The sequence below is a fragment of the Schistocerca serialis genome, chromosome 1, assembly GCF_023864345.2.
Source record: "Schistocerca serialis cubense isolate TAMUIC-IGC-003099 chromosome 1, iqSchSeri2.2, whole genome shotgun sequence".
Taxonomy (NCBI): domain Eukaryota; kingdom Metazoa; phylum Arthropoda; class Insecta; order Orthoptera; family Acrididae; genus Schistocerca; species Schistocerca serialis.
In genome coordinates, this window is record NC_064638.1 from 919,148,873 (window position 1) to 919,165,364 (window position 16,492).

Sequence of the window (16,492 nt, forward strand, 5' to 3'; positions counted from 1 at the left end):
AGCTCTCTCGCCAAAAGCACAATTAGGCCTATGCGTATTTGTGAAAAATGCCTTTGCCGCACACGGCAACATTTCAGATATGGACGAAGGAATTAAAATGTAGACCAGGTATTCTCGAAGATATCCTGTGTTTATTGAAGGCTAAGTCAATCACTTCTACTAACCAAAAGAGACTAGTAGTTTTGACATTTGACGAAATGAATGTTGATGGCAGCATATGATATGTTGGAGGACAAGTAGTCAGTCCACATTCAGATGTTCAATTTTACATGATTCATGGGTTGTGTAGGCAGTGGCATCGATCACTTTATTAAGATTTCGACACAGTTATGACTAGTAGTGTGCTGCAGAGCATCATTAAGATACTTGAGGAAACGGAAATATATGTTGTAGCTGTGGTACGGGTGAAAAAAAAAAAAATAAAAGTCTGGAAGGAATTGTCTGTCAGTACAGGTAGACCATATTTCGTAAGTCCAGCAGGAACCATTTTATGGACAGAGGCATTACGCTACCTAATGGATCCAAAATAAATAAGGTAGCTACACAGGAATTTTTTAAACCTCAAGCCACCACGTTACTGATGTTCACTTACATGTAAGCTGACGAACAAGGCAGAATGCAAGGATGGCAGCATGCCTATTTTCACGAGAAACAGCTGAGGCCTTGAACTATGTTCTTCACAAACATATTGAAAGTGATTCTACTGAACTCGTTAATGACACCTTCGATGGCCTGCACTCTAGAATTCAAAAACATGACTGTTCACCTCTGCGTAGGGGATGTGGAATGAATCTCACAATTGTGGAGAATACCCTAAAGAGATTCCTAGACCTTTGTTCACGAATGTGAGCAGGGGACAGAGAAAGATTGTTGCCTTTCCAAAAACGTTCTATCACATCAGTACAATCCATCTTTGGTCTTTTTGAAAGTGTAGAAAGTATGAAAGTCCAGATTAAATCAAGATTTGGTAGAAAATTTTTTTATAGGGTACAAGGATTAGATATATTTTACAATAACCCTATGCCATTAGAAGTAATTAACACCGTGCGTCTTCTTATATTGATGAGTAATGCAAGTAATATTTTTTTCTCAGGAAACACATCAGTTACTAAAAAATTAAATGCAGTCTTCTCAGTGTGAAATCGACTCAGTTTCTATGTCCCTTAATTTCATTACCAGTGACCTCTGTGTAAATGTTGTTGATGTATAGCCAGAATGAGAAATCTCAGAATCTGTGAATTTCGAAGAAAATTTACTAACGGATGTGGTATCAATGTGAGATGAGTCTGTAGTCCCAGCCGTGGTGAAATACACTGCAGGCTGTAAGTGCCAAAACATTGATAAATCGTTAGGTTTTCTAGTAGGAAAAATTGATGTAGGAGAGCATTATGCTATATCTTGTGGTGGTCTCTACTCTCCAACGCCAGCATGGACAAAGTACTGAAGTTTGAAAAAGAATTTGTTACTTTTCATAGACATGGAGTGTGCGAACAAAAAAAAATGTCATAATGTGTCTGTGCTGTATTTTGAAACATGCATGCATGTCCAAAGGAATTTTGCATCGTATTCAGAAAACACAGGCACTACAATATCATATTTATCTTCCAACACCCGGCAAGCGACTTTCAAGTAGACTGTCTCACCTGTATGGAAAAAAAAAAAAAAAAAAAAAAAAAAATATATATATATATATATATATATATATATATATATATATATATATATATATATATATATATATATATATATATATATATATATATAATGTATGTATGAGGACAAGCCGTAGACACATGGTTGACGACATACGCGAGTTTGAGTCTGGCCGTGAATTATGCACGAATAGCCAAATGGTAAGGCAACTGCGTGCGGTAAGTGGGAAATCTCGGTTCGAGTCCCGGTCCAACACAAATTTTCATTGCAATTTCATTCTACAGTTGATGGATGTCCATATTCGCAATTGAGAATACACTGCTGTTCCTTTGGAACTCTGCATCATAATTCAGAATAACACAGCCACTGCAATATTGTAAAAACATTAAGGCTGAAGCCACTACCAAAGCCTTTATCGACACATGTATTTTGTACTTTGGTTGTCCCACATCCATAATGATCAATGTATTATAATAATTAAAAAAATATATAATTAAAAGGAAAAATTAAAGGAATTGATTGGTAATTGTCCTTTCGTTTGCAATGAAAAGAGAGTATTACTACAACATATTTTTATGAAATGTTCTGCGTGTACGAAATTGTGCTATGTTCATTTACTTTACCTTGCGTCGTTTCTTTTTCTGTGTCCATCACGATACATATTTTATTTATATTTGTCGCTTCTGAAAGCTTGCCCTTCTGTTAACTTTACGAAAATATGACCGTGGACTTCTTTCCCTCCATTTTAATTGTAGATGCATGCAGCTGACTCCAGGGAACACCAGTTCCTCTCAAGATGATGTAAACATGACGAGTTCTTCTTAACTTGGTTCTATTTCATTTTAATAAAAATACTTAATACTGTTATTAAGTCTTCTCTTGTTCAGAAACATATGACACAAAACTCTCGTAGCGTGTCATACTCCCAGCAATATATCTTACCCAAACCTCTACATACGAGAGAGTGAAACAAAATCATGTACCAAAAAAGTGAATGACGTTTTATGCGCTTTACTGCGCATTCATAACTAATGTCTTTGCCAACGCTTATAGTCCGTCTTTGATTCTGTCGTTATTGCTGTTTCATTTTTTTATAAATTTTGACTTTACCATATCCGTGGGGTCCTTCATCATGTACCTACACATCGATCAAGGACAGCAGTTCGAATGGGGCCTTTTCCTCGAGTAGTGGAACACGGGCAAAACATTTTGATCTAGAATGACAGCATATCATACACAGAGCAAAAGTCTCATCGAGCAATGGCATCGCATTTTAAAGCTGACTGTCACATGCCACGGCAGATGCTGCTCAGAGGCCTACTGTGAATACTCCTGGGAGTGCGTACGACCCACAAACAAGACTTTGGAGCTGTGCTTGCTGAAATTTTGTATGGCAAGTGGTTTCCTTGCCCACTGACTGTGTTCCCACAACAGATGACTATGCCTTCTGATCTGCCCATGTGGTTTTGCGAGGAAAATGCCACATCACCCACTTCTGTGTAACTCCCCCTCCTCAGCAAACGTGCGTAACATATTTCTCCACAAAGCTCTAAAAGATTGCGAGTTTGTGATACTGCAAAACGATACAATCTAACCAGCCTTGCAACCCGCCCTACTAAGTCCCCTATAAGGTACTTTGACAGTACGATTGCACTTTTGACATACTGTTACATGGGAAACTACAACATTGTCTGTCAGTCGCCTTAAGACACCAAGGTCTCTGCAAGAACCTTTTCCAAGCGATGACCCTTCCAACCCTCTCTCCGCTACTCTGAGAGACAACTCACTCCCTCCTGATGCCATATCCTCAGCTTTCGAGTTGTGCCTTGATGTTCACGAGTTTCCTCTTGAATAGATAAATCTTAAGTTGATCGACAATGAACTCCTTGTCAAGGGGCAGCATTGAAAGCACAAACGATTCTGTCGCCCGTCACTTCAAGGAAATTATTACGACACCTCATGACATTGATTCCTCTGCTCTTACCTCTCACTTCCTTGCTGATGGTCTCCGTACCATCACAGCTTCCCAACTGCCCTCTTCAGATCATGCACCTTCAGCAATGCCGTCAATCCCTGGTGATCTCACCGCCACTTCTCCAACTTCCGACAACACCACATAGTCATGCTTCAGCTGTCCCCACCATGTGCTGGTGTGTCTTCATAACTATCACCTGAACACCACGTGGTATCCATCACATCCCCTCTCCGACACTGCCTGAGATGACAACACATCCATCACATCAGCATGGTGCCCTGCTGCTCTCTCTGCCTACATGAGATGTATTCGGAGTTGCGATTATTGACAACCATCAGCTGTACAATGGAATGACAACAATGAAAATTTGTGCCAGACCGGGACTCGAACCTGGATTTCCTGCTTATCACGAGTGGTTGCCCTACCATTAGGCTATGTGAGCAGTTTTCACAGACAGACTCAAATTTCCATATATCATCAGCCATGTGTCTGCAACCTGCACTCGCATATGTATTATGTATATTCACATACAGAGGCGACATTTTAATTGAAAGTTGCTTACCTGGTGTCAGTGGATAAACACAATACTGCAGTGCCTGTATTGTTCAGAAGTACTATGCAGTGTTCTTTTGGAACAGGCATTGTGGTGACTAAACCCATTTTTAAATACATGAAATGTATTTGTAGTTGCAAATATGGATAACTATCAACTGCATAATGGAATGACGACAGTGAAAATTATGCCACACCGGGATGTGATCACTTGTGATAAGCAGGAAATTCAGGTTAGAGTCCCATTCGGACAAAGTTTTTCATTGTCATCATTCTGTTATGCAGGTGGTGTTGGTCTACATTGGCAACTGTGATTACGTTTCACATATTTCATAAAGGTTGCAGTCGCTGTGTTGCACCGTACTTCTGAACAACATGTTGTTGTTATTGTGGTCTTCAGTCCTGAGACTGGTTTGATGCAGCTCTCCATGCTACTCTATCCTGTGCAAGCTTCTTCATCTCCCAGTACCTACTGCAATCTACATCCTTCTGTATCTGTTTAGAGTATCAATCTCTTGGTCTCCCTCTACGACTTTTACCCTCCACACTGCCCTCCAATACTAAATTGGTGATCCCTTGATGCCTCAGAATATGTACTACCAACCGATCCATTCTTCTTGTCAAGTTGTGCCACAAACGTCTCTTCTCCCCAACCCTATTCAATACCTCCTCATTAGTTATATGATCTACCCATCCAAACTTCAGCATTCTTCTGCAGCACCACATTTCAAAAGCTTCTATTCTCTTCTTGTCAAACTAGTCATCGTCCATGTTTCACTTCCATACATGGCCACACTCCATACAAATACTTTCAGAAACGACTTCCTGACACTTAAATCTATACTCGATGTTAACAAATTCTCTTCTTCAGAAACGCTTTCCTTGCCATTGCCAGTCAACATTTTATATCCTCTCTACTTCGACCATCATCAGTTATTTTGCTCCCCAAATAGCAAAACTCATTTACAACTTTAAGTGTCTCATTTCCTAATCTAATTCCCTCAGCATCACCCGACTTAATTCGACTACATTCCATTATCCTCGTTTTGCTTTTGTTGATGTTCATCTTATACCCTCCTTTCAAGACACTGTCCATTCCGTTCATCTGCTCTTCCAAGTCCTTTGCTGTCTCAAACACAATTACAATGTCATCAGCGAACCTCAAAGTTTTTATTTCTTCTCCATGGACTTTAATACCTACTCCGAATTTTTCTTTTGTTTCCTTCACTTCTTGCTCAATATACAGATTGAATAACATCGGGAAGAGGCTACAACACTGTCTCACTCCCTTCCCAACCACTTCTTCCCTTTCATGTCCCTCGACTCTTATAACTGCCATCTGGTTTCTGTACAAATTGTAAATAGCCTTTCACTCCCTGTATTTTACCCCTGCCACCTTTAGAATTTGAAAGAGAGTATTCCAGTCAACATTGTCAAAAGCTTTCTATAAGTCTACAAATGCTAGAAACATAGGTTTGCCTTTCCTTAATTTAGATTCTAAGATAAGTCGTAGCGTAAGTAGTGCCTCACGTGTTCCAGTGTTTCTAAGGAATCCGAACTGGTCTTCCCTGAGCTCGGTTTCTACTAGTTTTTCAATCCGTCTGTAAAGAATTCACGTTAGTATTTTGCATCTGTGACTTATTAAACTGATTGTTCGGTAATTTTCACATCTGTCAGCACCTGCTTTCTTTGGGATTGGAATTATTATATTCTTCTTGAAGTCTGAGGGTATTTCGCCTGTCTCATACATCTTGCTCACCAGATGGTAGAGTTTTGTCAGGAATGGCTCTCCCAAGGCCGTCAGTAGTTCTAATGGAATGTTGTCTACTCCCGGGGCCTTGTTTCGACTCAGGTTTTTCAGTGCTCTGTCAAACTCTTCACGCAGTATCGTATCTCCCATTTCATCTTCATCAACATCCTCTTCCATTTCCATAATATTGCCCTCAAGTACATCGCCCTTGTATAGGCCCTCTATATACCCCTTCCACCTTTCTGCTTTTCCTTCTTTGGTTAGAACTGGGTTTCCATCTAAGCTCTTGATATTCATGCAAGTGGTTCTCTTTTCTCCAAAGGTCTCTTTAATTTTCCTATAGGCAGTATCTATCTTACCCCTAGTGAGATAAGCCTCTAAATCCTTACACTTGTCCTCTAGCCATGGCTGCTTAACCATTTTGCACTTCCTGTCGATCTCATTTTTGAGACGTTTGTATTCCTTTTTGCCTGCTTCATTTACTGCATTTTTATATTTTCTCCTTTCATCAATTAAATTCAATATTTCTTCTGTTACCCAAGGATTTCTACTAGCCCTCGTCTTTTTACCTACTTGATCCTCTGCTGCCTTCACTATTTCATTCCTCAAAGCTACCCATTCTTCTTCTACTGTATTTTTTCCCCCCATTGCTGTCAATTGTTCCCTTATGCTCTCCCTGAAACTCTGTACAACCTCTGGTTCTTTAAGTTTATCCAGGTCCCATCTCCTTAAATTCCCACCTTTTTGCAGTTTCTTCAGTTTTAATCTACAGTTCATAACCAATAGATTGTAATCAGAGTCCACATCTGCCCCTGGAAATGTCTTACAATTTAAAACCTGGTTCCTAAATATCTGTCTTACCATTATATAATCTGTCTGAAACCTGTCAGTATCTCCAGACTTCTTCCTTGTATACAACCTTCTTTTATGGATCTTGAACCAAGTGTTAGCTATGATTAAGTTATGCTCTGTGCAAAATTCTACCAGGCGGCTCCCTCTTTCATTTCTTAGCCCCATTCCATATTCACCTACTACATTTCCTTCTCTCCCTTTTCCTACTACCGAATTCCAGTCACCCATGACTATTAAATTTTCGTCTCCCTTCACTATCTGAATAATTTCTTTTATTTCAACATACATTTCTTCAATTTCTTCGTCATCTGCAGAACTAGTTGGCATATAAACTTGTACTACTGTAGTAGGTGTGGGCTTCATGTCTATCTTGGCCACAATAAGGCGTTCACTATGCTGTTTGTAGTAACTTACCCGCACTCCTATTTTTGTATTCATTATTAAACCAACTCCTGCATTACCCCTATTTGATTTTGTATCTATAACACTGTTTTCGCCTGACCAGAAGTCTTGTTCCTCCTGCCACCGAACTTCACTAATTCCTACTATATCTAACTTTAACGTATCCATTTTCCTTTTCAAATTTTCTAACCTACCTGCTCGATTAAGGGACTTGACATTCCACGCTCCGATCCGTAGAATGCCAGTTTTCTTTCTCCTGATAACGACGTCCTCCTGAGTAGTCCCCACCTGGAGATCCGAATGGGGGTCTATTTTAACTCCGGAATATTTTACCCAAGAAGACGCCATCATCATTTAACCATACAGTAAATCTGCATGCCCTCGGGAAAAATTACGGCTGTAGTTTCCCCTTGCTTTCAGCCGTTTGCAGTACCAGCGCACCAAGGCCGTTTTGGTTAGTGTTACAAGGCCAGATCAGTCAATCATCCAGACTGTTGCCCCTGCAACTACTGAAAAGGCTGCTGCCCCTCTTCAGGAACCACACGTTTGTGGTTGCACCTACGGTACGGCTATCTGTATCGCTGAGGCACACAAGCCTCCACGCCAATGGCAAGGTCCATGGTTCTTAGGGGGAGGCTGAACAACATAGGTGCTGCTGTATCATACATCTCTGCCTCCACATTGTTCCATGTCCTTCCATATTCCATGCACCTCCCATCACACTGCTACCCACTATGGACAGAGGACTCTGTGGGAACTCTATGACAATAAACTGTGGCAGTTGACTGAGACCACATGCGAACGACTTCTGTCAGACTGGGTAGCTAATGTCTTCAACTAGTCCAGATGTAGCTCTGTTGTACCGACTTTGTTATAATAAATGGACCATGTTACTGTACATTCTGCATCCCATCTATAGTAGAGCACTAAAAACCTAATTGTTTGAGAAACTCAGTGATATGCTTCTTCCAGTTCAAGTTTTCATCAATATGTAAACCCAGAAATTTGGAGTATTCTATTTTATTTACTGACTCTTATTTATGTGCTGCATCACTTATTGATAGGACTGCTTGTTGTACAGCACTGAATACAGTGCCTTTCCTCAAAATAAAGGGAGAGTCCATTTTCAGGGAACTGCTTAATAATCCTTTGAAAAACAATATTAACAACCTCTTCTGTTTATTTCGATCTAATGGAATTTATTATGACAGGAGTATCAACTGCAAGGTTACCAATTTTCCTTGTTGAATGTTAAGATCATCCATATTCATGAATAACAATGGACCTAAAATTAAACCCTGTGGGACTCCCTTACGATTTCGACTATCAGTAAAATTTTCTACCTCCCTAACATTTTCTGAATTATTCTGCGCAACTTTTTCCATTCTATTTGTTAATTATGAATCAAACCAGTGGTGTGGGAATCCGTTTCTAAGAGAGTAACATCATCTACACAATGCAATGCCTTAGAAAACTCACAGAAAATATAAGATGGTTGTATTTTATAATTTAAGGCTTTTAATGTTTGGTGGGCAAATGTGTAAATAGCATTCACAATTGTCTAGCCCTTCTGGAATCCAAAGTGTGATATGCTAACTAAGTGGTTTCTACTTAATTGTGAGTGTGCTCTGAGTATAATAGTTTTTCATCTACATCTACATCTACGTGATTACTCTGCAATTCACAATAAAGTTCCTGGCAGAGGGTTCAATGAACCACCTCAAGCTGTCTCTCTACTGTTCCACTCTCGAACGGCACACGGGAAAAGCGAGCACTTCAATTGTTCTGTGTGAGCCCTGATTTCTCTTATTTTATCGTGATGATTATTCCTCCCTATGTAAGTGGGTGCCAACACAATGTTTTCGCAATCAGAGGAGAAAACTGGTGATTGAAATTTCATGAGAAGATCCCGTCGTAACGAAAAACGCCTTTCTTTTAATGATTGCCACTCCAATTCACGAATTATGTCTATGATACTGTCTCCACTATTTTGTGCTAATACAAAACGAGCTGCCCTTCTTTGTACTTTTTTGATGTCATCCATCAGTCCCACTTCATGCGGATACCACACCACGCAGCAATACTCCAGAATAGGGTGGACAAGCATTGAAGTACACATTATATTTCATTTCATTTCATTTTATTATCTTCCTGTAAATCATTTACATGATGTAGGAATTGTCACAACAAAGTTATCATACAAGTACAAGTACTACAAACATAATAATGGAATATCCCGTTCAAGGCGTTTTTAAAAGTACAATTTTAGACATATAAATTAAAATTTTTGGCAATAAATTTACACACAATCAAAGTACTCATCTATGTCATAGAAATTTTTGCTTAAAAGGTAATTTTTAAGCTAAGTCTTTAATTTTATTCCATCTATTATTTCCATCATGCACACTGGCAGAGCACTGTAAAGTTTTATTCCAAAATAACTTTCATGCTTTTGGGTTTGTGTTGTCCTTACCCTTTCTACATACAAATTCTTATAACTTCTAGTATTATAATTGTGGCAGTCCTCATTTTTATGTAGATTTTTCATATGTGCTCTTGTACAGAGAATGCTTTCGAATATATACAGTGATGCTATTGTGAGTATTTGTAGTTGTTAGAAAAGGGGCCAACAATGAGTTCTTGGAGAACTGTCTTATGATTCGTATAGCTCTTTTCTGAATTTTGAAGATATCTATTAAGATTGATTTAGTTTTACCCCAGAACACTATGCCATAATACACAATGGACTGAAAGTAAGCAAAATACACTAGTCTAGTACAGTCTGTGCTGTATACTCTAGATAATGTCCTCAATGCAAAACATGCTGAATTGAGCCTGTGGGATAAATACTTGAGATGGCCTTCCCATCTTAAGTTTTGATCAATGTGCATGCCCAAAAACTTTGTGAGTTGCACAGTCTCTATCTCCTTATCAATTAGTTTTAACTGGATATCAATATGTTGGGTTGCTTTGCCATACTGTATATAACTGGTTTTACTTGGATTAAGTGTTAATCCATTAGCATTAAACCATTGTTGTATATATTTCAGGACTCTGCCAGTTGTGGAGTTAAATTATTTTTTATCATCACTTATAATTATGCTCATGTCATCTGTGAACAGCATTATTTTGGTAGAAATATTTGGATTTTTTATGTCATTTATATAAATCAAGAGTAATAACAGGCCAATAACCCTACCCTGTGGGATGGCTACTTCCAATTTCTTTGTATCTGAAACCCACTTGATTTTCTGATTTTTATGTTCTGCGATGATTTCTATCACCTGAGTTCTATCTTGAAGGTAAGATTCAAACCATTGCCTCACAATGCCCCTTACACCTATTGCCTCCATCTTGTTTCACAGAATTTGGTGATTTACTGTATCGAAAGTTTTAGATAGATCAAATTTAATTCCTACCACACATTTTTTGGTGTCGAGATTCCTGGAAATCTCTTCAGTATGGGCATGGATAGCTGATTTTGTGCTTTGGCCTGAGCGAAAGCCATGTTGATTGCAGTCCAGAAGTTTGTAAGCATCTAAGTAATTTACGAATCTGGTTTTCATTAATTTCTCTAGAATTTTGGAAAATGATTGGAGACAAGATATTGGTCTATAATTTTCTACCTGGTGTGTATCTCCTTTTTTAAACAGAGGTCTAACCTTAGAGATCTTCAACCTCTGAGGAAACACACCTGCACTGAAAGACAAATTGTCAATATGTACCAGGGGCTTTATAATTTGTTGGGCAAGTTCGTTATTATTGACACAGGCACTTCATCCACATCTGGAGACATTTTTTATTTTAGACTCTTTATCACCTTTAATATTTCATTATCCTTTGTGGGAGTTAACAATGACAAAGGTAGACTTAAGAAGTAATTATTTATGTAATTTGCCAGTGTTTCATCATTTAATTCAATATTTTTACTATTTTTGAATGCTATTTCCTGATCGTTGAGGACCTTACCTATTTCCCTTTTCACAATTTCCCAAGTAGTTCTTGATTTATTACCTGATTTTCTTATTAATTTATCATTACTTAATAATTTTGCTATGTAATTACTTTTCTATATATTTTTGTAGTTTGTTACATTTTCTTTAAACTTGCGGTCAGTACAACTTTTTAGTTTATAGTTAAGCATTTTCATGTTCCTGGAGGAATTTCTAATACCTGTTGTGATCCAGGAGTTAGCATGTAAATGTCCATATGCGTTTGTTTTGACACGTTTTTTTAGGAAAACACATTTCAAAATTCAACATAATCAGGGAAGTAAAAACATTATATGCAGCATTTGCGCTAGTTTGTAACAGTACTTCTGCCCATGATAGGTTAATCAGTGAATTTGTGAAGTGACTGAAACTATTTGTGAAGAAGGTTCTTTTTACATTTGATATGAACCATTTTTGATCACAGGGGCTATGGGAAATCTAAGAATGAGTGCACTGTGATCAGATATTCCTTGGTCAACATTTATTACATCTGTATCTATCGTATCTATATTTGTGAAAATATTATCTATGAGACTTTTTGAAGAGTTTGTTACTTGTGTAGAGTCAGTTATATGCAGATGCAAGTTGAAACTCTGTAAAACATTCAGGAACTGACCTTTGGATGCACCTTCTGTCAGTAATTGACATTAAAATCTCCATTTATAATTATTGTTTATTTTTTTATCATGTAATATACTGAACAATGCCTCTAACTTATTTCTAAAAACTGCAGGATCACCACATGGTGATCTACACTGACATTATTATTAATTTACTCTTTTACATATTTAACTGTATTGCTGCAGCCTCAAAATGTTGTTTTCTTCGCTCAAGGACTCAGTTACAGTCATTTTTTAACCTTTACTCCACGTTTCACATAAATGCAAACACCACCTTGTTTTGTTTCCTTCCTGCAGTAATGACTTACTAATTCGTATGGGGAAATGCAAATAGTTCATAACTCATGCACCAATGTTGTTGAATACAAACACAATCTATACTAGCTTCACTGGCTGCTATCTCAAGTTCTAATGTTTTATTTTTAATATACTGTATATTAAGGCTCATTATTTTTAAATGATTAAAATTAGCTTGAGAGGAGTGTGTACTTATGCTTCCCAATGTTACTGGCTGTTCCTTGTTGAGGCTGGGTACCAAAAATCCTTAAGAATTACACGTTTCCTGCTTCTTGTACTTCTTACCCCTGGAAGTGCTACCATACTCGCTGTATCTGTTGTTGTGTCTGCTGTTTCAGTGGATGATGGAGGTGTTTTTGAAGCTGATGTTTCTGTGGATGTTGGAGATGCTGCCAGTTTTGATGTTGGATCCATATTTGTAACTGATGTTCCAACTGATACTGGAACTTTTGCTGAGACTAGTTTCATTTAAAACTGGAACTACAGTTGGCACTGATGTTGCTGTGGATGTTGAAGCTGTGTATAAAGCTGATAAATAATGCTTTGATGGTGTTGATTTTCTTCTGTTGATGATGTCCGAGTGGCACTTTGTACCACTGGTCTTGCCTCTGTTCTTCTGATTGATTTTGAACCTGCTGGAGAAGGTGGTACATATGCTACTGATGATAATGGTTCAGCTGTTTTTGATGATTTCGACACCACTGATGAGTTGGCTGTTTTGGCTGCTGTACTGGACGACACTTCAGATTGTTTTACTTCTTCTAACGTCGAAGAATCTAATGTTGTTACCAATGATTGTGGAACATCAGGTCTTCCTATTTCCACTAATGCTGATACTGTAATAAGGTCGTTTTCAGACAGTGTGATAGTATTTCGTTCTACTTCTTTCCCTTTCATGTTTCTGTCAAGTCCATGATCTGTAAAATGCTCTCTGCAATCACTATTTATCCTAACATATGTAGCATTAGGCTAACCTCGACATATCTCGACGAAAAGTTTGTTGGCGGTAATAAACTCAGTATTCACGCAAGAGTTTTCCATGAGATCATACCTAAGAGGGATACTGACAGCAAAAAATTTCACTTCAGGCATTTTACAAATTACTTGCTTTAAAACTGTTGTAGCACATTTAGTTTTATTGAGGTATATATCGTTGGCGCCTCCAATTATTACACATGTGCTGTCATTCGTCAAGATTGTTTGCAGCTATTTAAAACTTCATATAGGGGCGCTGCTGGTTTGATTATGCCTGTTACCTTGAATCCTGTTCTATTAGAAATCATAATTTCGGCTGCACCTCTTCCATGGCTGTCTGCTAGAATATGGATTTCATGTCTGTTTTCTAACATATGTTTTTTAGTTTTGTTTACAAATAGTAGGGCTGTTTGTTTTGCGCAATTTAGCGTTGACCATGAACTGTCTGTGTGAATCACGGTACAATTCGATTGTTCTTTCTCCTCAGTGTTTTTTTCAACCACTCTAAACCTATTACTTAGTTTTACATTAAGTTCCACTGTTTTGGTTTTTGGTCGTGTGCTGCTTATTTGACTGGTATTTGAGAACTCTTGAAGGCCAGATTTTTGAGGAATTTCTCACACTTCTTACCACGTTTTCAAGCGTTTGTGGTTATTCCTGATGTGCGGAGCAGCGGCAATCATTAAATAACACACCAACATGCATTAATACAACTTTATTATGCGAGAATATTTACAACGTCTTATACAGCTGGCAGCACACAACATAATGGGAAGCAATATGGCGGCGCACAATAAGTCCACGTGGGTCAGAGAGCCTGCTATGGCGAAGATATCTCACTCGTAGAGTCGATAGTCGCCACAGAGCCGCCCCCCCCCCCCCCCCCCCCTTGCAGTGCGGAGCACGGTGGTGCGCCAAGTCCTGTGCCAGCCCGGTGGGGGTGGGACACTTGATGGTCACAAAAGCACTTGTCTATGGTGAAATCACACACACAACACTTGGGGGTAGGTGTAGCAAGCTTGACTGAAGCTAGGACATAATCCCTGTGCCAACGGGGTGGAACCATGGGTCGTCCGGCCTGTGATGTAGGCTGCAAATCATGATGGGATTCCTGGGAAGGAGGGTAGGTGTCGTGTACATCGGGGTCACTTGCAGAGTGCTCCTGCAAGGTCCACGCAGGTTTCACCCGGTGGAGTGAAACAGTTACTGGTTTGTCGTTGTTAAGTATCGACAATGTGGAAGGGCCTCGTGACAGGACTTTAAACGGACCAGTGTAGGGAGGCTGCAGGGTTGTCTGTACTGTGTCGTCATGTAACATGATAAATTCACATGTGGCCAGTTCCTTATGCACGAACACACGAGGCCTACAGTGGGCAGATGGCAAGGGGGGTTTGATGAGTGCGATGTGCCCTTGGACGCTCTCGACGAGTGCTGGGAGCTCGGAAGAGCTTGGTAGCAGTGTATCCTTGACGAATTTAGTTGGTAAAATCAGAGGCTCGCCGTAAAGGATCTCGGCGAGGGAGGCTTGCAAGTTCTCTTTGTATGTGGTGCAGAGGCCTAGCAAAACCCAGGGGAGAGATTCAGACCACTGGCCACCATGGCACATAAGTGCGGCTTTAAGCGTGTGGTGCCAGCACTCCACAAGTCCATTGGCCTGGGGGTGATAAGCGGTTGTGTGAAACTTTGCGACGCCACAGTACGAACAGAGGGAGGCGAACAGCTGTGATTCAAACTGCCTACCTTGGTCGGTGGTCAGTGAGGTAGGGCTTCCGAATCGGGAAATCCAAGTGGCAATGAAGGCCCGAGCCACAGACTCAACCGAAATATCTTCCAAACGGACTGCCTCGACCCATCTAGTGACCCTATCAATAACGGACAGGATATATCAAAACCTCTTGGAGGGAGGGAGGGGACCTACAATATCAATATGGGCATGTCGCAGGCGTCCTTTAGGTATGTCGAAAGTGCCTGGCGGAGGAAGTGCATGGCGGCCCACTTTAGCTCTCTGACATGGTATGCAGGCGTGAGCCCACATCCTACTATCATGTTTAACACCGGGCCCGACGTACCTTTCCGTGACCAATCTGGTGGACGCTTTGATGCCTGGGTGAGCTAGGTTGTGGAGTGCATCAAACACAGAGTGGCGGAGAGCTGCGTGTACAAGAGGGCGGGCGCTACAAGTGGAAACATCGCACCAGACCGGTTCTGTGGTGCCTGGGAATGCACGTTGTTCCAGTTTGAGGGAAGAGGTTGTGTCTTGTTGCAAGGCATGAATATCGGGGTCTCTGGTTTGCCGGCGGGCCATGTCGGTAAGGTCAAGTGGGGTAGTGATGATGTTGACGCGAGACAGGTAGTCAGCGACTACATTGTCAGCGCCTCAGATATATTGTGCATCAGTGGAATATTGGGATATGAAATCCATATGGCGGAAGCGTCGTGGGGGGAGATCGCGTGAGGGGTTACGGATTGCATCTGCCAAGGGTCTGTGATCTGTATAAATCATGAATGGGCGACCCTCGACATCGGCTCTGAAATATTTGACTGCCTCGTGCAGGGCGAGGAGTTCACGGTCGAAAGAGGACCATTTGGACTGGGATTTGGTTAATTTCTTGGAGAAGAAACGGAGGGGTTGGGGGGTATCCAATAAATGTTGCTGAAGGCCCGCACCAATTGCAGTGTCGCTCGCATCAGCTGTAATAGAAATTGGTGCATCGGGAGCGGGGAGAGCGAGTGTGACAGCTTTAGAGAGGGCGGTTTTGAGATTTTTGAATGAATCGGCCATCTCCAGTGCCCAAATGAGTTTGCGTTTGCCTTTAGTATCCTTACCTGCCAGAGTGCCGATCAGTGGGATCTGGATAGACGCAGCATGGGGCAGGTGGCGCCTGTAGAAGTTCACCATGCCTAGAAAACGGCGAAGTTCAGCGAAGGGAGGCTAAGTATGAGTTCAACCCGAGAGGAGGTAGGGCAGACAACCTTGGCCGTGACTGTGTGACCTAAGAAGGTGACCTCAGGACTGCTAAACTGAGAATTCTTGTGGTTGATATCCACTCCATTAGCAGCGAGCAGTGCAAGCACTCTGGAAACATGGAGAGTGTGTTCCTCAGGTGAAGGAGAGAAAATCAGAATATCGTCTAAGTAGGCATAGGCGAAAGGGAGGTCAAACAACAGAGCGTCGATGAAGCGTTGCCATGTCTGTGCGTCGCTTTTGAGACCATATGGCATGGAACAGTACTCAAAGAGGCCAAATGGAGTGATTATGGCTGTCTTGGGAATGTCGTTGGGGAACATGGGAATCTGATGATATGCTTTGCTACAATCGAGAACGGAGAACATCTGGGAACCATGCAATATCTGGGTGAAATCTTGAATGTGGAGGATAGGGTAGTTATCGATGATAGTGCGTGCGTGCGTTAAGAGCACGGTA

General features: G+C 40.5%; 1 protein-coding gene across 2 annotated transcripts in view; it reads right to left on the reverse strand.

Annotated features, from left to right (window-relative positions):
* Positions 1 to 16,492, reverse strand: part of LOC126412333 (venom carboxylesterase-6-like) — a 237,306-nt gene that overhangs the window by 120,362 nt on the left and 100,452 nt on the right. The gene's annotated exons all lie outside the window — the stretch shown is intronic.